The sequence below is a fragment of the Pristiophorus japonicus genome, chromosome 1, assembly GCF_044704955.1.
Source record: "Pristiophorus japonicus isolate sPriJap1 chromosome 1, sPriJap1.hap1, whole genome shotgun sequence".
Classification (NCBI taxonomy): Eukaryota; Metazoa; Chordata; class Chondrichthyes; family Pristiophoridae; genus Pristiophorus; species Pristiophorus japonicus.
This window is the reverse complement of record NC_091977.1, coordinates 425651846-425678348: the sequence shown is the minus strand read 5'-3', so window position 1 is coordinate 425678348 and position 26503 is coordinate 425651846. Positions and strand designations below refer to the sequence as shown.

Below are 26503 nucleotides of genomic sequence, written 5' to 3'. Positions count from 1 at the left end.
GTTTCTCTATCCGAATTCCTTTTACTGTCAGCTTGACAAAATCAAATAAAATATCATCAAAATTAAAATAAAAGCAGCTATCTAAAATCATACAAACTTCCATGATGTACCATTTGACAAAAAGGAAAATAAATATCAATTTCTTGGATATTGCAATGAATAACATCTGTGGGAAGAAGTGGTGTGATATTTGTAATAAGAAATTAACAATACGTTCAAGCTGGTAAGTGAAAAAATAATATTTTCAAGGATCACAATTGGAAATTGATAAAGATTTGGTCCATTTTAGTTCACACATCCAGAAAAATATAGTCTGTTCCCCACCCAGTGCAGCATCTAAATATCTCTTAAAATGTCAATGTAATTTCTTCTACTATCTAGACAGAAGTCAATTCTAGGTGTTGGTCACTCTCTGAATGAAAAATAATTTCTTGATATTAGACCTGAATTTGCCTTTCACTGGTTTGACCATGCACCTTGTAGTTCTACTTTGATGGCATACTTTTGAAATAGTGTCATTAATTTACTTCTTTCTTTATTGTTTAGTATAGTACAAAGCAGAGATAAAGGGAAAACCATGAATCGTAGAAATCTCAAATGAGTGGTGGAAATGAACAGCCGATCGGTGTCTGAAAGTACGAGGGAGATTGATGTATCACGTGGGGCTCTACATTAGAGGGTCCCACCCAACAGCTCGCTCCATTTGTCTTTCACATAATTTCACATTTTTATGCTTTTCTGTTTTTATGTTTGGCACAGAGAAAACGTTGTTTAAACAGCCATACACATAATATTGAAGGAACAGTTTTGAAATTAAAGCCCCAATGGTCCTCCCCTGGGGACCCTCAGGAGAGGTGATCTGTGATACTGCACATCTGCCCCCTTTGATTGTCTCATTCTTACTCTCTGGACTTCCTAACCTGAACCCCTCCAGCCCTGTGCTTTGCTTTTACACCCTTCAAAAACCTTGACAAACTATCTTTTTGACCAACCTTTCGGTCACCTCTCCTAACTTTCGCACCATGGCTCGATGATCAGATCATGTTTTCTTAATTTTTTTCTTCTTTCTCTCCATCACCAACCTTAAAGACAAATTGTTTTTGAGGTGAAGATGCAATTCCTGTCTACCTTACCAGAAAATATAAGTGAGGGTAAATTGGATAACCCCTGAATACGTGTGCAGGGATCGCGATGCCCAGTTAACCCATGCCCGTTGATTGCACTGCAGGAAGGATGCCAACTTTGCCATCATCATCATCATCATCATCATCATGACATGATGTGCTGGCTGTGCGTTTCCATGATTTCTGCATGCAGCCAGCACTCGCCGTGTTGTGCATTGGCTGCACACACCAGCAGGAGGCCCAATGTCATTAAAGCTAGCCTGCACCTCTTAAAGGTGAGATGTATTATGGCTGCTGCTGGTGCTGAGATCATTCTGAATATTGTGCTGTTGAAGAGTCAACAATGGCTGACCATCTGAGAGAGCGAGTACCAAGGTTTTCGGACGCTGCACTGGTGGTCTTAGTGGAAGAGGTGGAAAGGAGGGGAGATGTCTTGTATCCTCAAGGGGGCCAGAGGCCCTTAAGGCACATGGTCAGAAGGCAGTGGCAAGAGAAAACAGTGGAGGCCAATGCTAGGAGTGTAGCCCCAAGGACCTGGATGCAATGCAGGAAAAAGTTTAATGATCTCACATGAGTGGTCAAGATCAGTCAATTCAGCTTTAAATGCATATTCTACCAATGGCACCACTAGCCTCAGACACTCCTCGATTCACTACACCCCCTCACTCACCTATCAACAACCTTTAACAATCAGGAGTCATACCGAACATATGCTTTACCTCACCCTCACACACTTAGCACTGTTGCAAACCTCACACCCACAAATCAAAGCATATACACACTGGCAGCATTTCTACCATGACAACCACATGGGGCGGGGACTGGGGGCTGAGAGAGGCCACAGCACAGCCAGTGTCGGAGCGGTAAGTGACTGACCGCAACTTCACGATTAACACGAAGGGATGCACAAGCGCTAAATCCTGAAGTTGCGGTCAGTTTCAAAGGGGTAATAACACCGCCACTGTTCGTTCACTGTTATTACCCACCGCAAGTTCCGGGCCATTATTGGACCTGAGTAACAAAAGCTATATTCAGTATTCAACCTGTAATATACTTCAGCTAGGAGGACTTCATGGTGATACTGAGTGTGAAATAGCAGGAAGATATTCCATTCCACTGAACTAAGATCCCTCACTTTAATACACACAAAAAATTGCAATTATATTTGAGGTAATTTTATAAAATTATACTCCTGTGCAGATCCTTCTTCAAGCTCTGTGCTGGGAGCAAGATTTCATAAATTACCTCTATATTCTTAATTTAAAAAAAATCACTTTAAAATTGAAATGACCACTTGAGACATGCATAATTTCCCTGATGAACTCCAGTCAGACCATTTATACTCTTACTGTCAGACCACAATTAACTGGATCATATAATTCCTCTTGCCTGAAATATAACAATTAAATCAGATGGTTCACTCACAACTCTCCCATGTTGTGTTGGTGTTCTTGGTGAAGTCATCGGGTGATTCTGTTAGTTTTAATTATGCAAACACAGATATAGAGAAAAGAGATTTATAAAAAGGAAAAAGCCGATTAATAAATGCTGAATTTCCATTATTAATGTTAAGCTGTATTCTTGCAAATGATAAAACAAGTAAATGATCTTTTACATTATTTTGGATAATATTACAATTTAATGATTTATTTAGAAACACTTTGAGGTATGCTCCTTCTAGCTAAATAAAAAGGGTTATCTCAACCATCTGAATTTTAATAATATTGAAGCTCTGGTACCAAATTAGGCTAGCTCCCAAAATTCCAACCAACCCCTTCTCCCCACAAAAATCCATGGATCTTGTATAAGATGAGGATAAACATTACAAGATTTCAATTCACTGAAACTCTCGCCTTTTTATTATTGGAATCTATAAAAATATTTTCTCTGTTATTTCTAATTCCGATCATTACATTCCTATCAACTGTTGCTCCAGTCCTCCAGTAAAGTGATATTTGCATCTCCTTCCCAATTTTAGTCCAAGTTCCCAGTACTGATTTTAAATCTCTTCACCCTGTATGTTCCCTGCTCGGGTTTCTCCAATAGATTAGTGTGGGAGACTGGACAGAAGTCAGGAGGGAAAGTTGCTATTTAAATGACAGAGCAACAGCTGATAGAAATGCACTGGTGTGGTGCTGCCCTGCTTAGAGGAAAACAAGACAGGGAGAGAAAATTGAGGAAGGATATGACCCACATATCAGATGTCCCCATTACCTTTAACTCCAAGAGGAACATAACTTTCTAGTCTTATACATGAGTGCATATAAGGGTGAAATCTTCCAAGGTATCATGCCACTGATGGGGCCTGGCATACAGTGAACAGTGGAAAATCACAGGTGCACTGAATTGTTCGATGGTGGGTCATGGTCTAGGGGGAGGTAGGAGGAGGTGTCGGAGAGTTGCCATTCAGTTTCCGCGAGGTAGAGATTGGTTCGCCAAATAACAACAGCGCCACCCTTGTCAGCAGGTTTAATGACAATGTTGGGGTTGGACCTAAGAGAACAGAGTGCTGCAAGTTCAGAGGGAGGTAGGTTGGAGTGAATGAGTGGAGTGGAAAAATTGAGATGGCTGATGCATGCCGGCAGTCTCCAATGAAAAGGGTAAAAGGCTAGAGGGAGGTAGAATTCTGAAGACGGGATAAAGGGTCCATTGTGCTTGGGGCGGGGGGTGGGGGGAGACTTCTGGCCAAAGAAGTGGGAGCGGAGGCAAAGGTGATGGAAGAAGAACTCAGCATCATGTTGAGCTCAAAATTAATTGGCGTAAGATAAGAAGCTAAGGGGTGGAATTTCAATTGGAATCCACATGGAATAAGTCGTAGCCAGACACAGTTGCTGAGGAAAGAGATGTGGTAGTGAAAGCAAGTTTTGGTAGACACCTGATCAAACATAAGAAGGGAAACAGAAAGCAATGAAGGTGAGACAGGAAGAATTTTAGTCCCCACCATTAAATGCAGCAGGGCCTCCATGTCCCGGGGATTTCCGGGTCTCCCCTCTGCTACCACACTCCCCCACTTCCTCCCTGCCTCCCTGTAAATATTGGGGACATAGTAATCAATAAGGGTATAATAGGAAGCAACCTCAGCTATAGGCAGTCAGTTTGGTGCATCTGAGAACAGAACATTCTGTTACCCATGTCTGTTCCTACAAATCATATTTTTGTACACTTTATTTTAATTTCCAGTACAAGAAAATAAACAATTTTGACAAGTTCAAAAGAGCAACATAAGCTAGGAATTACCTTTGAGGTTAATAGGACATGAATGCTTATTGCATTAATTTGACATTCTCCTGTCCACGATTTTAATGAAGGGCATTATTATTCCCTGTAAGGTGTTATTGAAGTTCCTGTAACAAGTTTTATTTTCCTAATTTAAATTATCTGTGACCTTTCCAGGATGAAGATATTTGCCTTGAACGGGATAATTATGGTAAGTTCCAAAACGCTGGACAAGGCACCAAATTGAATGTCAGAAATAAAAGCTTTGTGGTCGGAGCCTGCTCCGAATCTCCCTAGAAAATAAATCTTACATCTTGAGGGGTAACACCCACCTCAGTAATTTTTATATTCACCACTGCAGAAAGCTGTACCTTTATCTACATAAACTGCTTCCCCTGCAATAAAGATTTTGGAATGCTGCTTATATCTGTAGCTTAAGTTATTACAAGCCCTTGGCTTAATGTACATTCAGCCTAACTCCTTGACGTCATATGTCACAAGGCCTACAAAGGGGATGTTTTTGAGCTGTCAGATTTTTGGCAGGCTGTGTTAACTTTTACGAGTTTCGAGGTTGCCATAAATGGCTTAAAGTAATACAAGAGACGATAACAGTCGACGAGATCTGGAACTGCCAGTAGACCAGAGCTAAAAGCTTGATTTAAAAAAAACAAAGATCACAACAAAACACTACAGCTGGGCCCAAGTTTCGGGCCGCGCCTAGAACGGCGCAGTCCCGACCTGGACGCCCGTTTTTCGCGCCACAAAGTGCGCCTAAAAAAAACTTCCAGATTCTCCGGCTCCCTGCAGGTCGTTTGCAGCTCGGCACGGCGCAGCATGAGCTGTAGGGGGCGGAGCTAGGTCCCTGCGCTGAAAATAGTGCCGGGACCTCTGCACCGCCGACCGATCACCCCCCCCCGACCGATCTCCACCCACCACCCCCCCCCGGCCTCCGCCCCGACCCGCGTTCCCCTCGATCCGCGCTCCTGACCCCCCCCGGACCCCGGACCCGACGCCACCTACCTGTCAATCGGTAAGTCTAAGCTCGAAGTCTTGGGCCCGGCCCGTTCAGCCTCCCTCTCCTTTCTCTCTCTCTCCCTCTCTCTCTCTCTCTTCCCCCTCTCTCTCTCTCTCTTCCCCCTCTCTCTCTCTCTCTTCCCCTCTCTCTCTCTCTCTTCCCCTCTCTCTCTCTCTCTTCCCCTCTCTCTCTCTCTTCCCCCCCTCTCTCTCTCTTCCCCCCTCTCTCTCTCTCTCTCTCTCTCTCTCTCTCTCTCTCTTCCTCTCTCTCTCTCTCTCTTCCTCTCTCTCTCTCTCTCTTCCTCTCTCTCTCTCTCTCTCTTCCCCTCTCGCTCTCTCTCTCTCTCCCCCCTCTCTCTCTCTTTTTCCCCCCTCTCTCTCTCTCTCTCTTTTCCCCCCTCTCTCTCTCTCTCTCTCTTTCCCCCCCCTCTCTCTCTCTCTCTTTTCCCCCCTCTCTCTCTCTCTCTCTCTCTTTTCCCCCCTCTCTCTCTCTCTCTCTCTCTTCCCCCCTCTCTCTCTCTCTCTCTCTCTCTCTTCCCCCCCCCTCTCTCTCTCTTCCCCCCCCTCTCTCTCTCTTCCCCCCCCTCTCTCTCTCTTCCCCCCCCTCTCTCTCTCTCTTCCCCTCTCTCTCTCTCTCTCTTCCCCCCTCTCTCTCTCTCTCTCTCTTTCCCCCCCCCTCTCTCTCTCTCTTCCCCCTTTCTCTCCTCCCTTCTCTCTCTCTCTCTCTCTCTTCCCCCCTTCTCTCCCCCCTTCCCCTCCCTCCCTTCTCTCATCCCCTCCCCTCCCTCCTCCTACCTCTCCCTCCTCCTACCTCTCCTCCCCCCTCCCCTCCCTCCCTTCTCACCCCCCTCCCCCCCACACCCTCTCATACTCTATTTTCCCCTCCTAATTACACCTTTGTCCTCCTCGGCTAAATTCTAAATTTCTCCCAGTCCTCAGGTTTGCTGCTTTTTCTGGCCAATTTATAAGCTTCTGCCTTGTATTTAACACTATCCTTAATTTCCCTCGTTAGTCACAGTTGAGCCACCTTCCCCATTTTATTTTTACTCCAGACAGATATATACAATTGTTGAAGTTCATCCATGTTATCTTTAAACGTTTGCCATTGCCTATCTACCGTCAAGTCTTTAAGTATCATTTGCCAGTCTAATCTAGCCAATTCACGTCTCATCCCATTGAAGTTACTTTTCCTTAAATTCAGGACCTTAGTCTCTGAATTAACTTTGTCACTCTACATCGTAATAAAGAATTCTACCATATTATGGTCACTCTTCCCCAAGGGGCCTCGCACAACAAGATTGCTAATTAGTCCTTTCTCATTTCACATCATCCAGTCTAGCATAGCCAGCCCTCTAGTTGGTTCCTCGACATATTGGTCTAGAAAATCATCCCTAATACACTCCAGGAAATCCTCCTCCACCGTATTGCTACCAGTTTGGTTAGACCAATCTATATTTAGATTAAAGTCGCCCATGATAATTCCTGTACCTTCATTGCATGCGTCCCTAATTTCTTGTTTGATGCTGTCCCCAACCTCACTGCTACTGTTTGGTGGTCTGTACACAATTCCCACTAGCGTTTTCTGCCTTTTGGTATTCCGCAGCTCTACCCATACAGATTCCACATCATCCAAGCTAATGTCCTTCCTTACTATTGCGTTAATTTCCTCTTTAATCAGCAACGCTACCTCACCTCCTTTTCCTTTCTGTCTATCCTTCCTGAATGTTGACTACCCCTGGATGTTGAGTTCCCTGGAGCCATGTCTCCATAATCCCAATTATATCATATTCGTTAATACCTGCCTGCGCAGTTAATTCGTCCACCTTATTCCGAATACATCTCGCATTGAGGCACAGAGCCTTCAGGCTTGTCTTTTTAACACACTTTGTCCCTTTAGAATTTTGCTGTGATGTGGCCCTTTTTGATTTTTGCCTTGGGTTTCTCTGCCCTCCACTTTTACTTTTCTTTCTTTCTTTTGCTTCTGATCCCATTTTACTTTCCTCTCTCTCCCTGCGTAGGTTCCCATTCCCGTGCCATATTAGTTTAACCCCTCCCCAACAGCACGAGCAAACACTCCCCCGAGGACATTGGTTCTGATCCTGCCCAGGTGCAGACCGTCCGATTTGTACTGGTCCAACCTCCCCTAGATCCGGTTCCAATGTCCCAGGAATTTGAATTCCTCCCTCCTGCACTACTCTTCAAGCCATGTATTCATCTTAGCTATCCTGCTATTTCTACTCTGACTTGCACATGGCACTGGTAGCAATCCTGAGATTACTACCTTTGAGTTCCTACTTTTTAATTTAACTCCTAGCTCCCAAAATTCAGCTTGTAGGACCTCATCCCGTTTTTTACCTATATTGTTGGTACCTATATGCACGACGACAACTGGCTATTCACCCTCCTCCTCCAAAATGTCCTGAAGCCGCTCCGAGACATCCTTGACCCTTGCACCAGGGAGGCAACATATCATCCTGGAGTCTCGATTGTGGCCGCAGAAACGTCTATCAATTCCCCTTACAATCGAATCCCCTACCACTATAGCTCTCCCATTCTTTTTCCTGCCCACCTGTATAGCAGAGCCACCCATGATGCCATGAACTTGGCTGCTGCTGCCATTCCCTGATGAGTCATTACCCCCAACAGCACCCAATATCTATTTTGGAGGGGAATGCCCGCAGGGGACCCCTGCACTACCTTCCTTCCACTGCTCTGCCTGATGGTCACCCATTCCCTATCTGCCTGAGTAACCTTTACCTGCGGTGTGACCAACTCACTAAATGTGCTATTCACAGCATCCTCAGCATCGCAGATACTCCAGGGTGAATCCATGTGCAGCTCTAGTGCCGCAATGCGGTCTGTCAGGAGCTGTAGCTGGATACACTTCCTGCACATGTAGTTGTCAGGGACACTGGAAACGTCCCTGACTTCCCAAATACCACAGGAGGAGGATGACACGGGTCTGGGCTCTCCTGCCATGACTTAACCCGTAAATTAAATTAGGTTTCTTACTGATAAAGGAAAATAAAACGAAGAAAAGCTACTCACCAATCACCAGCCAATCACTTACCCCCTTGGATGTGACGTCACACTTCAATTTCTTTTTACTTCTTTTTTGCCTTCTCTTCCTGCTGTAGCTGCACCAGCTGGCTCCTTCTCGACGCTGCCGCTCCCTCCGACTGCTGGGCCTTTTATTGGCCTCCCCACGACTCACCGCTCCTCCTCGACACTCTTTGTCTCTGTCCTTGCATTATTTGAACCTAGAATGTTTATGATAACTTATTTTTTTATTAGGAATGGGCAATAAATGCTAGCCTGGCAAGGCCAGCATTTATTGCCCATTCCTAATTGCCCTTGAGAAGGTGATGGTGAGCTGCCTTCTTGAACCGCTGCAATCCGTGTGGTGAAGGTACTCCCACAGTGCTGTTAGGGAGAGAGTTTCAAGATTTTGAACCAACAATGATGAAGGAACGGTGGGTGATATATTTCCAAGTCAGGATGGTTTGTGACTTGGAGGGAAACTTGGTGGTTTTGGTGTTCCCATGCACCTGCTGTCCCTGTTCTTCTAGGTCACAGAGGTCACGGGTTTGGGAGCGGGTTTCTTGCAGTATATGGCGCATGGACCTTTCACTAAATATCCCTGTTGGCCTAGAAAGCTCATTAGGTTTCTATTTTTTAACATAATGTGGAAAGAAACGCACATAGCCCACATACAGAATTGTCATATATGGGCCCAAAGTTTTGATAAACTAGATGTGTAATTGTGGTGCAACAATATTTTGAGAGTTGGATTTTTGAGTGAGACCTGTTTCCAACAATATTAGGAAAATAGGAATAGGAGGCAGTCATTCAGCCCTTCGAGCCTGCCTTCAATTAGATCATGGCTGATCTGCACCGCAGCTCCATTTATCTGCCTTTGTTTCATATCCCCTGATACTCTTACCTAGCAAAAATCTGTCGATGTCTATGTCAACCTGTCAATCTGTCGTAGCATCCACAGCTCTTTGGGAAGAGAGTTACTGATTTTTAATACCTTGGTGTGAAAAAGTGCTTCCTGATTTCAACTCTAAATGGTCTAACATTTATTTTAATATTATGTCTGCATATTCTTGATTCCCCCACAAGAGGAAATAGATTCCTCAGCCATGATTTCGTCAACGAGTGCGAGTTGGGTGCGGGTAGCATTGATGGTGTGCGAGGAACGCTCTCCCAGCTGCAGCCTACCCTCTAACAGCAATCTTCCGTGGCTGGGGCTTGTTAAGCCCGCTCTGTGGGTTTCCTGGACAATTAATTGGAAGCAGGTCTGATGATTTCATCTGATGAAATGTCCTCAGCTGGTTTCCTTAAAGGAACCATTCCCAACTTCTGTTTGCCAGTTCTTCTGTCAGTTTTTTTGCAGCATTGAGCTACTGCAAACACCGATTAGCACTGCACAAAAATGCACGGCTGCACCCAGGCTCTCCCATGACTCCATCCAGATGCTTATGGAGAGAGTCACAGCACAGAGGGAGGTTCTCTTCCCTTCCAATGGATGGAATAGACCTCCCCAGGAGACCAACACAGCCTGGTTGCACATTGCACAGGAGGACACAAACAGGGATGTCATCTGGAGGAGCTGGCTGCAGTGGCACAAATCTTTCAATGATCTCAGTAGATCACGAAATGTTACTGCAAAGCTACACTCAACCTCATCCTGCTGTGCCACTCATCACATCCGCATCACTTTGTAGTCCCTACCCGACTCCTGCACATCCTTACTCACACCAAATTACCTTGCACCTCCACCCATCCCTCTCTATCTACTTTATCACTTCCCTATCTCACTCGCCATCCCTCACACTCACCATCATTCCTTGTCCAATCACAGCAACTAACACACGCAAGGTTAGGCACTTGGGTCTCAACCAATGTTCATGTAGAGAATTTGTTAATATGTTGTCAAATATTAAAATCTTTATTTTGAACACTTTGGGGTCAAAATTCCCTTCATAACGCCGCCTGTTAGCACTGGTGCTAGACAGCTAACGGGCAGCAAAGGCTGACCATCAATGTTAAGCAGCGTCCACCTCTCAGGAGAAATTCGGTAGTCTCTTTGGTAGAGGCACCAAGAGGTAACACTGCGCCGTCTAATGCCACCCACATGGTGATGTTATCCAGCGTGCAATGCTCCCTTGGCTCTGCTCCCATGATATTTGGTTTGTACGGATGCCTAATGGTAAGGCGTCCATTCTGTCTGGGAAAAGTGAAAGGAATATCGCGGTGCTCGGGCGTATTCGCCCAGAGATCAAGGTAAGTTTCTTTATTTATTTCATCTTCTTTTCATTAGTTGTAACAGTGGGGAAGTTTGTGTGTCAGTCAGAAACGTTTGAGTTTCTTCTTTCTTCTCTTTTCTTCCTGTTTTTCAGCTACCATGATGTCAGCCTCCCGTTGTGAAATTCAGTAGGCCTCCTGAGCTCCCACCTGAGGATGAGTGTACAACACCACTTTTTAGCACTGCTCTCTCATCTTTGTGCATAAAAACTGAATTTGGCAGGTTGAGCCTGCATCTAATGCCTGGCAGTAATGTCAGCACTCAGGCGGTGACACTGCCTCAAAAACAGCGGGACCGAATTTTGACCCATTTGTGTTCTTGGGCAGATTTGTGTACACCTTTGAAAATGGCTTAGTGAGGTGTAGTGAATGGTCAGATATAAGGGTAGCCCGCACAATGTTGATGAGTATGAAAAGAATGGCTTGGGCATTGCGGGGATGCTTTATGGTGCTGGTGTGGGGTGATACCAAACTGACACCATGTGGCATCCAGGGTACACAACACCAAGTGAAGTAAATTAACCATGGTGATGCCATCTCTGGCCTCCCGGCAGCAATGTGTTGGGTGCTGATGGCCTGTGTCCTGTGCAGCATCAGGTGATTATGGAGAAGGTTGGTATTGTTGGTGATGCTGGTGTGTCTGGTGCTGATCGCGGTGGGATTATGAGGACCAAGGTAAATATTTTTCCAGGGCACCAATGCAGCTGCAATAGACAGCAGCTGAGGTTGAAATGACAGAAGGGATCTGTCAATTATGAGAGAGTTGTTCTAAGGAGGTGGCAGTGATTAAACAGTTCACTGCAAAGACTTCCAACCAGCATACAGTTCAAAATTTCCTTCCAAATTCTGACGGCTTCAGCTTCTGATATTGGAAAGTGAACAGTTGTGAAATGGTAGCTTTTATACCACTTCTGCAGCTGTCAACTTGTCAAAGCAATAGAGAGTCCTGAGAACCCGATTCTACTTACCTGGGGAGTTCCAAGAGGGACGGGAAACCCAACAAAAATGTGGTAAAATTGTAAGTATCTGCTTTTAATCCTCTTAAATACCATTAAACTACCTGTTAAGTACGTTAATGAACTGACCTGCTGTCTGAAAGTCAGAAACTCACACGGAGGCGGGTTTAGAGCAGGATCCTGACCCACTGTCAATCCATTCATTCATAGGCAGTCCCTCGAAATCGAGGAAGACTTGCTTCCACTTTAAAAGTGAGTTCTTAGGTGACTGAACAGTCCAATACGGGAATAACAGTCTCTGTTACAGATGGGACAGACAGTCGTTAAAGAAAAGGGTGGGTGGGGAGTCTGGTTTGCCACACGCTCCTTCTGCTGCCTGCATTTTTTTTCTGCATGCTCTCGGCGACGAGGCTCAAGGTGCTCAGCGCACTCCTGGATGCACTTCCTCCATTTAGGTCGGTCTTTGGCTAGGGACTCCCAGGTGTCAGTGGGGATGTTGCATATTATCAAGGAAACTTTAAGGGTATCCTTAAAACATTTCCTCTGCCCATCTTGGGCTCGCTTGCCGTGTTGGAGTTCTGAGTAGAGTGCTTGCTTTGGGAGTCTTGTGTCAGGCATGAAAACAATGTGGCCTGCCGGTCGAGTGTGGTCAGTGCTTCGATGCTGGAGATGTTGGCCTGATTGAGGACGCTAACATTGGTTCGTCTGTCCTCCCAGGGGATTTGCAGTATCTTGCGGAGACATCGTTGGTGATATTTCTCCGGTGATTTGAGGTGTCTACTGTATATGGTCCACGTCTCTGAGCCATACAGGAGGGCTAGTATCACTACAGCCCTGTAGACCATGAGCTTGGTGGCAGATTTGAGAGCCTGATCTTCGAACACTCTTTTCCTCAGGTGGCCGAAAGCTGCGCTGGTGCACTGGAGGCAGTGTTAAACCTCATCGTCGATGTCTGCCCTTGCTAATAGCTCCCGAGGTATGGGAAATTGTCCACATTGTCCAGGGCCGCGCTGTGGATATGGATGACTCGGGGGCAGTGCTGTGTGGCGGGGTCAGGTTCGTGGAGTACCTTTGTCTTACAGATGTTTAATGCAAGGCCCATGCTTTCCTATGCCTCAGTGAAGATGTTGACTATGACTTGGAGTTCAGCCTCTGAATGTGCGCAAGCATCGTCCGCGTACTGTAATTCGACGACAGAGAATGGGATGGTCTTGGATCTAGCCTGGAGGTGACGAAGGTTGAACAGGTTTGCATGTCGTGGTGGAGCAGGCGGTGGATGGTGACAAAATTTGGGGGCAGCTGAAACGGAGGAGGAGAAGATGGTTGAGGAGGATTCTAGTGACCACTTTCCCAGTGGCTGATAACATGGAGATTCCTCAGTAGTTGCCGCAGTCGAACTTGTCCCCTTTTTCAAAGATGGTCATGATTACTGCATCTCTGAGATCTCCCGACATGCTCTCCTCCAGATGAGAGAGATGAGGTCATGCATTCGTGCCAATAGTCCCTCTCCACCATACTTTAGTGCCTCAGCGGGGATTCCATCCACTCCCGTTGCCTTGCTGTTCTTGAGCTGGTGGATAGCCTTTTCTACCTCATGCAGGGCTGGGGTTTTGCTGAGATGGTGTTGGGTAGTATGCTGCGGGATGGAGCCAAGGACACATGAGTCAAAGCCAGAGCCTCGGTTAAGGAGATCTTCGAAGTGCTCCTTCCAGCGGGTCCTGACCGCTTCGGTGTCCTTGATGTGTTTCCCCGTTCTTGGCCAGCAACGGGGTGGGACTTTAGGTACTTGGGATATACTTGGACTTGACTGCGGTGAAGAATCCTCGCAGATCATGGCTGTCGGCCAGCTGCTGAATCTCCTGTGCTTTCTCCACTCACCATCTGTTCTTTAGGTCGTGGGTTTTTGTTGGACCTATGCCTTAAGCCATCTGTAATGCTACTTTGCCAATCCCAAGTTTGGTTCTTTAAGTTTCAGAAATGCCCTGCGCTTGTGATTTATTAGCTCTTGGATCTCCTGGCCATTCTCATCAAACTAGCCTGATGTTTCCTGGTTGAGTGACCGAGCGTCTCTTCGCAGGCACTGGTTATGGTGGCCTGGAGGGCAGACCAAGCACTCAATCATGGCCATAATTGACAATGGGCCACGTCCAAACCAGCACTCGCAGGGCTGGCAAGATTTTGGCCCTCATATCAAATCCTTTTAACATTATAAAGTCAGATCACCCCTCAGTCTTCTAAACTCAAGGAGCTCGACTTTCCACTTTTACCGCTACCGCCCATATCTTGGTGGTATTCTGGCAGTTTCAATACTGCGAGAATACCGCTAAGATCCAAAGCCACTAGCTTTGGCTTTTAGAAATATAGAAACATAGAAAATAGGTGCAGGAGTAGGCCATTTGGCCCTTCGAGCCTGCACCACCATTCAATAAGATCATGGCTGATCATTCCCTCAGTACCCCTTTCCTGCTTTCTCTCCATACCCCTTGATCCCCTTAGCCGTAAAGGCCATATCTAACTCCCTCTTGAATATATCCAATGAACTTGCACCAACAACTCTCTGTGGTAGGGAATTCCACAGGTTAACAACTCTCTGAGTGAAGAAGTTTCTCCTCATCTCAGTCCTAAATGGCCTACCCCTTATCCTTAGACTGTGTCCCCTGGTTCTGGACTTCCCCAATATCGGGAACAATCTACCCGCATTTAACCTGTCCGGACCCATCAGAATCTCTTATGTTTCTATGAGATCCCCTCTCATCCTTCTAAACTCCAATGTATAAAGGCCCAGTTGATCCAATCTCTCCTCATATGTCAGTCCAGCCATCCTGGGATTCAGTCTGGTGAACCTTTGCTGCACTCCCTCAATAGCAAGAATGGCCTTCCTCAGATTATGAGACCAAAATTCCAGGTGAGGCCTCACCAAGGCCCTGTACAACTGCAGTAAGACCTCCCTGCTCCTATACTCAAATCCCCTAGCTATGAAGGCCAACATACCACTTGCCATCTTCACCACCTGCTGTACCTGCATGCCAACTTTCAATGACTGATGTACCATGACACCCAGCTCTCATTGCACCTCCCCTTTTCCTAATCTGCCACCATTCAGATAATATTCTGTCTTCGCATTTTTGCCCCCAAAGTCGATAACCTCACATTTATCCACATTATACTGCATCTGCCATGCATTTGCCCACTCACCTAACCTGTCCAAGTCAACCTGCAGCCTCTCAGTGTCCCCCTCACAGCTCACACCCAGTTTAGTGTCATCTGCAAACTTGGAGATATTACACTCAATTCCTTCATTCAATTCATTGATGTATATTGTAAAGAGCTGGAGTCCCAGCACTGAGCCCTGCGGCACTCCACTCATCACTGCCTGCCATTCTGATAAGGACCCGTTTATCCCGACTCTCTGCTTCCTGTCTGCCAACCAGTTCCCTACCCTCATCAGTATATTACCCCCAATACCATGTGCTTTGATTTTGCACACCAATCTCTTCTGTGGGACATTGTCAAAAGCCTTTTGAAAGTCCAAATACACCACATCCACTGCTTCTCCCGTGTCCATTCTACTAGTTACATCCTCAAAAAATTCCAGAAGCTTTGTCAAGCATGATTTCCCTTTCATAAATCTATGCTGACTTGAACCGATCCTGTCACTGCATTCTAAATGCGCTACTATTTCATCCTTAATAATTGTTTCCAACATTTTCTCCACTACTGATGTCAGGCTAACCGGTCTATAATTACCCGCTTTCTCTCTCCCTCCCTTTTTAAAAAGTGATGTTACATTAGCTACCCTCCAGTCCATAGGAACTGATCCAGAGTCGATAGACTATTGGAAAATGATCGCCAATGCATCCACTATTTATAGGGCCACTTCCTTAAGTACTCTGGGATGCAGACTATCAGGCCCCGGGGATTTATCGGCCTTCAATTCCATCAATTTCCCGAACACAATTTTCCGCCTAATAAGGATATCCTTCAATTCCTCCTTCTCACTAGACCCACTGTCCCCACTACTTCTGGAAGGTTATTTGTGTCTTCCTTCGTGAAGACAGAACCAAAGTATTTGTTCAATTGGTCTGCCATTTCTTTGTTCCCCATTATAAATTCACCTGAATCCGACTGCAAGGGACCTATGTTTGTCTTCACTAATCTTTTTCTCTTCACATATCTACAGAAGCTTTTGCAGTCACTTTTTATGTCCTCAGCAAGTTTCTTCTCGTGTTCTATTTTCTCCCTCTTAATTAAACCCTTTGTCCTCCTCTGCTGAATTCTAAATTTCTCTCAGCCCTCAGGTTTGCTGCTTTTTCTGGCCAATTTATATGCCTCTTCCTTGAATTTAACACTATCCTTAATTTCCCTTGTTAGCCACTGTTGAGCCACCTTCCCGGTTTTATTTTTACTCCAGACAGGGATGTAGAATTGCTGAAGTTCATCCATGTGAATTTTAAATGTTTGCCATTGCCTATCAACCATCAATCATTTAAGAAACATTTGCCCGTCTATTCTAGCCAATTCACGTCTCATACCATCGAAGTTATCTTTCCTTAAGTTCAGGACCCCAGTTTCTGATTTAACTTTGTCACTCTCCATCTTAATAAAGAATTCTACCATATTATGGTCACTCTTCCCCAAGGGGCCTCGCACCAACAACATTGCTAATTAGTCCTTTCTCATTACACATCACCCATTCGAGGATGGCCAGCTACCTGGTTGGTTCCTCGACATATTGGTCTAGAAAACCATCCCTAATACACTCCAGGAAATCTTCCTCCACCGCATTGCTATCAGTTTGATTAGCCCAATCAATATGTAGATTAAAGTCACCCATGATAACTGCTGTACCTTTATTGCACGCATCCCTAATTTCTTTTTTGATGCTGTCCCCAACCTTTTGGTGGTCTGTACACAACTCCCACCAGCGTTTTCTGCCCCTTGGTATTCCGTAGCTCCACCCATGCCGATTCCACATAATCCAAGCTAATGTCCTTTCTTAATATTGCATTAATTTCTTCTTTATCCAGCAATGCCACCCCGCCTCCTTTTCCTTTCTGTCTATCCTTCCTAAATGTTGAATACCCCTGGATGTTGAGTTCCCAGCTTTGGTCACCCTGGAGCCATGTCTCTGTGATGCCAATTCCATCATACCTGTTAACTGCTATCTGCGCAGTTAATTTGTCCACCTTATTCCGAATACTCCTCACATTGGAGCACAGAGGCACAGCGCCTTCAGGCTTGTCTTTCTAACACACTTTGCGCCTTTAGAATTTTGCTGTAATGTGGCCCTTTTTGTTTTTTGCCTTGGGTTTCTCTGCCCTCCACTTTTACTATTCTCCTTTCTATCTTTTGCTTCTGCCTCTATTTTATTTCCCTCTATCTCCCTGCATGGGTTCTCCTCCCCCTGTCATATTAGTTTAACTTCTCCCCAACAGCACTAGCAAACACTCCCCCTCGGACATTGGTTCTGGTCCTGCCCAGGTGCAGATCGTCCAGTTTGTACTGTTCCCACCTCCCTCAGAACCGGTTCCAATGTCCTAGGAATTTGAATCCCTCCATTCTGCACCACTCCTCAAGCCACGTATTTATCTGACCTATCCTGCAATTCCTACTCTGACTAGCACGTGGCACTGGTAGCAATCCTGAGATTACTACTTTTAAGGTCCTACTTTTTAATTTAGCTCCGAGCTCTCTAAATTCATCTCGTAGGACCACATCCCGTTTTCTACCTATACCGTTGGTACCTATATGCACCAAGACAACCTTTTCAGAATGTCCTGCACCTGCTCCGAGACATCCTTGACCCATGCACCAGGGAGGCAACATACATCCTGGAGTCTTGGTTGCGGCCGCAGAAACACCTATCTATTCCCCTTACAATCGAATCCCCTCTTACTACAGCTCTCCCACTTTTTTTCCTGCCCTCCTGTGCAGCAGAACCACCCACGGTGCCATGAACTTGGCTGCTGCTGCTCTCCCCTGAGGAGTCATTCCCCTCAACAGTACCTAAAATGGTGTATCTGTTTTCCAGGGGGATGACCACAGGGGAACCTTACACTACCTTCCTTGCACTGCTCTTCCTGTTGGTCACCCATTCCCTATCTGGCTGTGTACCCTTTACCTGCAGTAAGACCAACTTGCTAAATGTGCTATTCACGTCATTCTCAGCATCATGGATGCTCCAGAGTAAATCCACCCGCAGCTCCAGTGCCGCAATGTGGTCCGTCAGGAGCTGCAGGCAGATACACTTCCCTCACACGTAGTCATCAGGGACACTGGAAGCGTCCCCAACTTCCCACATAGTACAGGAGGTGCATAACACGTGTCCGAGCTGTCCTGCCATGACTTAACCCCTAGATTAACTTAATTTGGCAACAACAATGCGAAAGGTTACTTACTGATATAGAAAAGAAAAAGAAAAACTACTTACCAATCACCAGCCACTCACTTACCCCCTTGGCTGTGACGGCATCTTTTGATTTCTTTCTACTTTTTTTCCTCCCTGCTGCAGCTGCACCAGCTGGCCTCTCCAACGACGCTGCTCCGCCTCTCAAACTCCCGCTGCCTCCCCGACTCGATGCTGGCCTTTTATAGGACTCTTCGATGATGTTGCTCCGCCTTTCGAACTCCTGCTGTCTCCCCGACTCGACGCTGGCCTTTTGTAGGCCTCTCCGACGACGCTGCTCCACCTCTCGAACTTCCGCTCAGTTGCCCAGGTCAGTCGGCGGCCAATCCAGTGCCGCAAGCATTGGAACGACCTTGTTTCAGCAGCGAGAGTAAATAGTAACTTTAATAACTTTAATCATGCACTGACTCATTACTTAAAATGTAAATCTGCCACATTGTGGTGTTGTTAATCTTGGTAAGCTTGGTGCCACACATTATTTACTATCAATGATGTTATTTTATTGTACTAAGATGTGTTCATCACGCATCGCTTGCATGCTAATGGTGCATTAATGAGACATTGTTGAAAGGTATTGTGGGTAGTGAATTCTGGATGTCTATCTGTATTCTGCATACTAGTACCTGGGCAATTATCTTATACCATGCTATTGTCATCTTTGCAGAAAAAAATTGCTTTCAATCGCAGTGAGCATTGATGCACTGGAGGAGGGCCGGCAGAGCTCGAAGAGCTCACTGACATTGAGGAGCAGGCCACAGCCCTCACACCCGGCCACCCGTGAGGGTGCAGATCCGGTGTTGGCGCCATGTAAATCACGCATAATCCCCGAGCCATGCAGCATTCATGCAATATAGTCATGTGAACATAATGTATAAATGATGTAATGTAATGCTGCGTCCATGAACATTTTGTTCATGTTCATTGCATGTGTTAAGTCCTGACTCTAATGTACTGACTTACACGAGGCACATGCTGAAGTCGAGGTCACTCAGGACTTGCACCTTTAATTCATAGCTCTCCAGTGCTGCACTTGCCTGAGACCTCCCTTTATATACCTCAGTGGGACAGGTATGGAGTGTCTCCTGCAAGTGCACCCCTGGTGGTAAGGTATGCTTATTGTTACAGGTCATATCCAGTTACAGTCATGTATAGCATGGTAAGATAGTTATATACAGTAATGTGAGATACATGACATCACCCTCCCCCAAGGTCTTATTGCCTTTATAGATTCAGTCTCTCAGGTGGTCTGCGCTCTCGCGTGGAGCGTCTTAGTTGTGGTTCAGTTGTTTGCCTTGGTGCCTGTGTTTTGTTCGGTGTGATTGCTGGTATCTCCCCTGGGCTGTCTGTTGAGACTGCCCTTTCCTCAGGTTGTTCCACCTGTCTGTCCACCAGGTGTGGTGTGAGTTCCACATTGTAGTCTGCCTCTGGTTCTTCAATGTTATCAGTGAATCTACTTTTTACTTGGTCCTCATGCCTCCAGCAGGTTTGGCCATTGTCCATTTGTACAACCAGTAGCCTGTTTCCCTCTTTGTCTGTTACTGTCCCTGCAAGCCATTTGGGACCCCGGCCACAGTTTCGCACAAACACTTTGTCCCCTATCTCATTCCACCTCCCCCTTGAATTTCGGTCATGTTACTCAGTTAGCTTTTGACGCTTAGCCCCAACAATTTCATGCATGTCTGGGAGGATTAACGAGAGCCTGGTCTTTAAGGTGCGTTTCATCAATTGTTGCGCGAGGCGAACCCCAGTCAATGAATGCGGACGAGATCTGTATGCCAGCAGCAGTCGCGACAGGCGGCTCTGCAGCATGGAGGACAAAGGGTTTGATTAGGGCAGGGAAAATGGAGTACGAGAAGAAGCTTGCAGGGAACATTAAGACGGATTGCAAAAGTTTCTATAGATATGTAAAGAGAAAAAGGTTAGTAAAGACAAATGTAGGTCCCCTGCAGTCAGAATCAGGGGAAGTCATAACGGGGAACAAAGAAATGGCGGACCAATTGAACAAGTACTTTGGTTCGGCATTCACAAAGGAGGACACAAACAATCTTCCGGATATAAAATGGGTCGGAGGGTCTAGTAAGGAGGAGGAACTGAGAGAAATCCTTATTAATCGGGAAATTGTGTTGGGGAAATTGATGGGATTGAAGGCCGATAAATCCCCAGGGCCTGATGGACTGCATCCCAGAGTACTTAAGGAGGTGGCCTTGGAAATAGTGGATGCATTGACAGTCATTTTCCAACATTCCATTGACTCTGGATCAGTTCCTATGGAGTGGAGGGTAGCCAATGTAACCCCACTTTTTAAAAAAGGAGGGAGAGAGAAAACAGGGAATTATAGACCGGTCAGCCTGACATCGGTAGTGGGTAAAATGATGGAATCAATTATTAAGGATGTCATAGCAGTGCATTTGGAAAGAGGTGACATGATAGGTCCAAGTCAGCATGGATTTGTGAAAGGGAAATCATGCTTGACAAATCTTCTGGAATTTTTTGAGGATGTTTCCAGTAGAGTGGACAAGGGAGAACCAGTTGATGTGGTATATTTGGACTTTCAGAAGGCTTTCGACAAGGTCCCACACAAGAGATTAATGTGCAAAGTTAAAGCACATGGGATTGGGGGTAGTGTGCTGACATGGATTGAGAACTGGTTGTCAGACAGGAAGCAAAGAGTAGGAGTAAATGGGTACTTTTCAGAATGGCAGGCAGTGATTAGTGGGGTACCGCAAGGTTCTGTGCTGGGGCCCCAGCTGTTTACACTGTACATTAATGATTTAGACGAGGGGATTAAATGTAGTATCTCCAAATTTGCAGATGACACTAAGTTGGGTGGCAGTGTGAGCTGCGAGGAGGATGCTATGAGGCTGCAGAGCGACTTGGATAGGTTAGGTGAGTGGGCAAATGCATGGCAGATGAAGTATAATGTGGATAAATGTGAGGTTATCCACTTTGGTGGTAAAAACAGAGAGACAGACTATTATCTGAATGGTGACAGATTAGGAAAAGAGGAGGTGCAAAGAGACCTGGGTATCATGATACATCAGTCATTGAAGGTTGGCATGCAGGTACAGCAGGCGGTTAAGAAAGCAAATGGCATGTTGGCCTTCATAGCGAGGGGATTTGAGTACAGGGGCAGGGAGGTGTTGCTACAGTTGTACAGGGCCTTGGTGAGGCCACACCTGGAGTATTGTGTACAGTTTTGGTCTCCTAACCTGAGGAAGGACATTCTTGCTATTGAGGGAGTGCAGCGAAGGTTCACCAGACTGATTCCCGGGACTGACTTATCAAGAAAGACTGGATCAACTGGGCTTGTATTCACTGGAGTTCAGAAGAATGAGAGGGGACCTCATGGAAACGTTTAAAATTCTGATGGGGTTAGACAGGTTAGATGCAGGAAGAATGTTCCCAATGTTGGGGAAGTCCAGAACCAGGGGACACAGTCTAAGGATAAGGGGTAAGCCATTTAGGACGGAGATGAGGAGGAATTTCTTCACCCAGAGAGTGGTGAACCTGTGGAATTCTCTACCACAGAAAGTTGTTGAGGCCACTTCACTAAATATATTCAAAAAGGGTTAGATGAAGTCCTTACTACTAGGGGGATCAAGGGGTATGGCGAGAAAGCAGGAATGGGGTACTGAAGTTGCATGTTCAGCCATGAACTCATTGAATGGCCTACTCCTGCACCTATTTTCTATGTTTCTATGTTTCTATGACCTTGGATTCTGAGCATGCCTTGTTTAATGATCTGCACTGCTCGCTCCGCCTGGCCATTGGAGGCCGGCTTGAAAGGTGCCGTCTTAACGTGATTTATACCGTGGTCAACTATAAAATCGTGAAATTCTGCACTGGTGAAGCACGGACCTTTATCACTGACCAATATGTCAGGAATGCCGTGCGTTGCAAACATGGTTCGAAGGCTCTCCACAGTGATGGAGGTGGTGCTCGAGTTTAAAATGGTGCATTCGATCCATTTTGAAAATGCATCAACGACTACGAGGAACATTTTGCCCATGAATGGGCCCGCATAGTCGACATGCACCCGCAAACGGTTTGGTGGGCCAGGGCCAGGGGCTCAGGGGGGCCTCCCTGTGGTAATTACTGAGTTGGACACAAATGGTGCACCGACGGACGCAGAGCTCCAAGTCCACGTCAATGCCAGGCCACCAGACATGAGATCTGGCACCCGGGGAAAGTTCTTCATAAGGACGATCCCCGGGTGCTCGCGATGGAGTTCCCTGCCTCGTAAGGGCATAACTACTCGGCTGCCCCACATCAGGCAGTCTGCCTGTAGTGAGAGTTCATGCATGCGCCTATGGAAGGGTTTGACCTCCTCGGGGCAGGCATCGCGAGCCTCTGCCCAGTCACCAGTTCAAACGCATCTTAGAGATAACGTGGGGTTGCTGGTCGTCCAGGCTCTGATTTGGCGAGCTGTCATGGGCGAACCTGTGGATTCAAAGGCATTGATTGCCATGGCCATCTCACAGTCCTGTTCGTCGGACCCTTCTGTGGTCACCAGGGGTAGCCTGCTAAGCGCGTCGGCACAGTTGTCTGTGCCTGGTCTGTGCCTTATCGTGTAGTCGTAAGCCGCCAGCATGAGTGCCCACCGCGAAATGCGCGCCGAGGCGTTGGCGTTGATTGCCTTGCACTCGGATAGTAGGGACGTGAGGGGTTTGTGGTCGGTTTCTAATGCAAACTTGGCCCCGAAAAGGTATTGGTGCATCTTTTTGACACCGTACACGCACGCGAGCGCCTCCTTCTCAACCATACCGTACCCGCGCTCCGCCCGCGAAAGTGACCTGGAGGCAGAAGCAACGGGCTGCAATTTACCCGCATCATTGATGTGTTGTAAAACGCACCCGACCCCGTACGCTGACGCATCACACGTAAGGATTAACTTTTTACCTGGGTCAAAAAAGGCTAAAACACTCTTGGAACATAGAAGGTTGCGTGCCTTATTGAAGGCGCGTTCTTGGGCGCCCCCCAAAACCAATCGCACCCCTTTCTGAGTAGCACGTGGCGAGGCTCCAGCAGCGTGCTCAAGTTCAAATTCTGCATAAAGTTCCCAAAGTAATTGAGTAGCCCGAGAAAGGCGCGCGATTCCGAGACATTCTGGGGCCTGGGTGCCAGGCAATTCGCTTCGGTTTTGGATTCGGTTGGGCGGATTCCATCAGCGGCAATCCTTCTGCCCAAAAATTCAACCTCAGGTGCGAGAAACAGACACTTGGATTTCTTAACTCTTAGGCCTACCCGATCCAATCGACTTAGTACTTCCTCAAGATTGCGGAGATGAGAGTCGGTGTCCGTGATGAGTATGGCATCTTGAAACACAACCGTCCCCGGGATAGACTTGAGCAGACTTTCCATGTTGCGCTGGAATATAGCAGCTGCCGACCTGATGCTGAATGGGCATCGATTGTACACAAAAAGGCCTCGATGTGTGTTGATGGTGGTGAGTAGCTTAGACTCTTCGGTCAGTTCTTGCGTCATGTACGCAGATGTGAGGTCAAGTTTCGAGAAAAGTTTTCCTCCAGCCAACGTGGCAAATTAGTCCTCCACTCTGGGCAGTGGGTATTGGTCCTATAGGGAGACTCTATTTATGGTAGACTTGTAATCCCCACAGATTTGCACGGATCCATCAGGGTTCATGACAGGGACGATGGGGCTTGCCCAGTCGCTGAATTCCACGGGAGAAATTATGCCTTCCCGCAGAAGCCGGTCCAGTTCGTTTTCAATCTTTCCTCTCATCACATAAGGCACAGCTCTAGCCTTGTGATAGACCGGTCTGGCATTCTGTGTGATGTAGATTCTAACTTTAGCCCCTTTGAAGGTGCCCACACCTGGATGAAAGAGATGTTCAAAACGGTTTAGAACAGGAGGTCCATTCCTCTGACGACATGGCGTGAACATCATCCCATTTCCAATTAAGTTCTGCTAGCCAGCTTCTCCCTAACAGAGCTGGGAGATCCCAGGGGACAATCCACAGGGAAAGTCGGTTCACCATCCCTTTGTGTGTGACCGAGAGCATGGCGCTGTCAAGGATTGGGACGATTTCATTAATATAGGTCCTTAGTTTGGTGTCGATCTTTGTGAGTTTTAGTCTGTTGCTTTTGTGCGGCCACAGCTGTTCAAATTGTTGAACGCTCATGAGAGATGACAGGCCCCCGTGTCCAGTTCCACGTTGATGGTTATCCCGTTGAGTAGAACCCTCATCATAATTGGAGGCATCTTGGTGTAAGAACAGTGGACATTGAGTGTGTTAACCCGCTGTACCTTGGCGCCCCGTGCACTGTTCCAACCGTCTTCTGGTCCGCTTTCCGATCCTTCCGATTCGTATACCAGCCGAGCTGCTGATTTTCTGCACATGTGAGCCAGATGCCCTGTGTAGTTGCAGTTTCTGCAAAGGGCATGCTGAAATCGACACACCCTGGTCGAGTGCCTTCCCCCACATCTCCAACACAGACCGTTTCCATTGTTTCCGAAGGATGAGCTGCGTCTGGCTGATCTGCCTTGCGCTTCTCTCAATCTGTTGTTGATTGCTCGCATTGTGGGTTGATAAGGTGTGATCGGCCGTTCATGTGGCCCTTGATTTTGATGGCTTCTGGCGCCACTGTCTGCTGTTGAAGGCCTGCTCTCCTGCCTTTGTCTGTGTGTGGGGGTAGCGGTTTGTTTCACAATGTGAACCCCTTGTTCCGATGCCTCGTTGGTTATCGTACCCGAAGTATAGATCAGCCTCGTTTCTTCTTCGCCTGCCAAGAACGTCTGTGTGACCACTGCTGCTGCCTCTAGAGTCAAGTTCTCAGTCTCTATAAGCTTTCGGAATATGCCTGCGTGGCCTATTCCTTCAATAAAAAAGTCTCTCAGTACTTCTCTCCTTAATTTATCGGGGAACTCACATGAACTCGCCAGCCTCCGAAGTTCTGCCACGAAGTCGGGTATGCTTTGGCCCACACAGCATCTGTAGTTGTAGAACCTGTGTCTGGCCATGTGTAGGCTGCTCGCTGGCTTCAGGTGGTCTCTCACCAGTGTGCTCAACTCCTCAAACGACTTGCTTGCTGGTTTCTCGGGTGCCAGCAGGTCTTTTATTAAAGCGTATGTTTTCCAGCCACAGCTGGTCAAGAGATGGGCTCTTCTCTTGTCTGCCTTATCGTCGCCGAGCCAGTCTTTGGTCACAAAGCTTTGCTGGAGCCTTTCTATAATGTCATCCCAATTGTCTCCAGCATTGTATTTCTCATCTGAGCTGTTGGTAGCCATTCTGCAGATTCTGTGATCCCGTCGCCACTGTTAAGTCCTGACTCTAATGTACTGACTTACACGAGACACATGCTGAAGTCAAGGTCACTCAGGACCTTCAGCTTTAATTCACAGCTCTCCAGTGCTGCACTTGCCTGAGACCTCCCTTTATATACCTCAGTGGGACAGGTATGGAGTGTCTCCTGCAAGTGCACCCCTGGTGGTAAGGTATGCTTATTGTTACAGGTCATATCCAGTTACAGTCATGTATAGCATGGTAAGATACAGTTATATACAGTAATGTGAGATACATGACGGCATGTAGCATCTCTCGGTGATATATAATGCAGTAGTGTTGCTCGTCTACATAGGCCTACATATGTCTGCGTAATGTAAGCGTTAAAATGTCACTCTGACCCTCCCTCCCTCCCTTCCCCTTCAGCTTACCTCTTCTGTTATGTTTTCTAGCTGCCCAGGTGCATGAATATGCAGAGCCCCCTGCACCAATGTTTGTACAGCGGGCCTTGACCGGAGAGGACACTGAGGAGGATGATGATGATGATGACACCGTCTGACTTTCCAACCCCCCTCAAGATGTCTCATTGGATGTTGCGGGGGGAGGCGGGGGGGGCAGGGGGTGGGGGTGTCGGGGACTGAAGGGTCTGTTATACCTGCACCACCTCTTCCTCAGCCGAATCCATATTTTATGGATTGGGCTCTGAGAAAGTAGCAGGACCAAGCGGTGTGCAGCAGGGCACACCAAGTGTTGCAGCCCCTGTGCTGAATTCGCGGAGGTTGATTCAGCAGGGAGGCGTGCTCGAAGACAGGCAGGTGTTGACCAGGACATGGTTGCACTGTCTCGGGTAAGTGTCGACATTGGTCGAGAGTTCCTCCAGGCTATTGGTTGCCTAGCCAGAAACATTGCCACGCAGTCAAGCACACCAATCGGAGGACATGGCGGCACTGATTGCGATAATGCGGCGAACCACCGATTCCGTTGATGCCATGCGGCAGACGTTGGAATCGGCCTATGGCACTGAATGCCAATGTGTCATACCACCAATGCTGACAGCACCTGGGAGTCAGGAGCATAGTAATACTTCTGACCCCAAAGACGGGTCTTCAGACCCTCTATCTTCTCCAGATTCCCCACACAGCACTGCCACCATCACCCCCCTCCAGCAGCAGCCCTCAAGGCGCCCTGCTGCACAACGCACTGGTCCCAACTCGGGCAGGGGCAGGGGTCGGGG

The 26503-nt window shown here is 47.0% G+C and overlaps 1 long non-coding RNA gene across 1 annotated transcript in view; it reads left to right on the top strand.

Annotated features, from left to right (window-relative positions):
* LOC139275269 (uncharacterized) overlaps nucleotides 1-25812 on the top strand; it is a 32149-nt gene extending 6337 nt beyond the window's left edge. The window contains exons 2-4 of the long non-coding RNA XR_011595704.1: nucleotides 18132-18336; nucleotides 18691-18833; nucleotides 25722-25812. This is a non-coding gene — a long non-coding RNA (uncharacterized lncRNA). The remainder of the gene's footprint in view (nucleotides 1-18131; nucleotides 18337-18690; nucleotides 18834-25721) is intronic.
* Nucleotides 25813-26503: the final 691 nt, after the last annotated feature.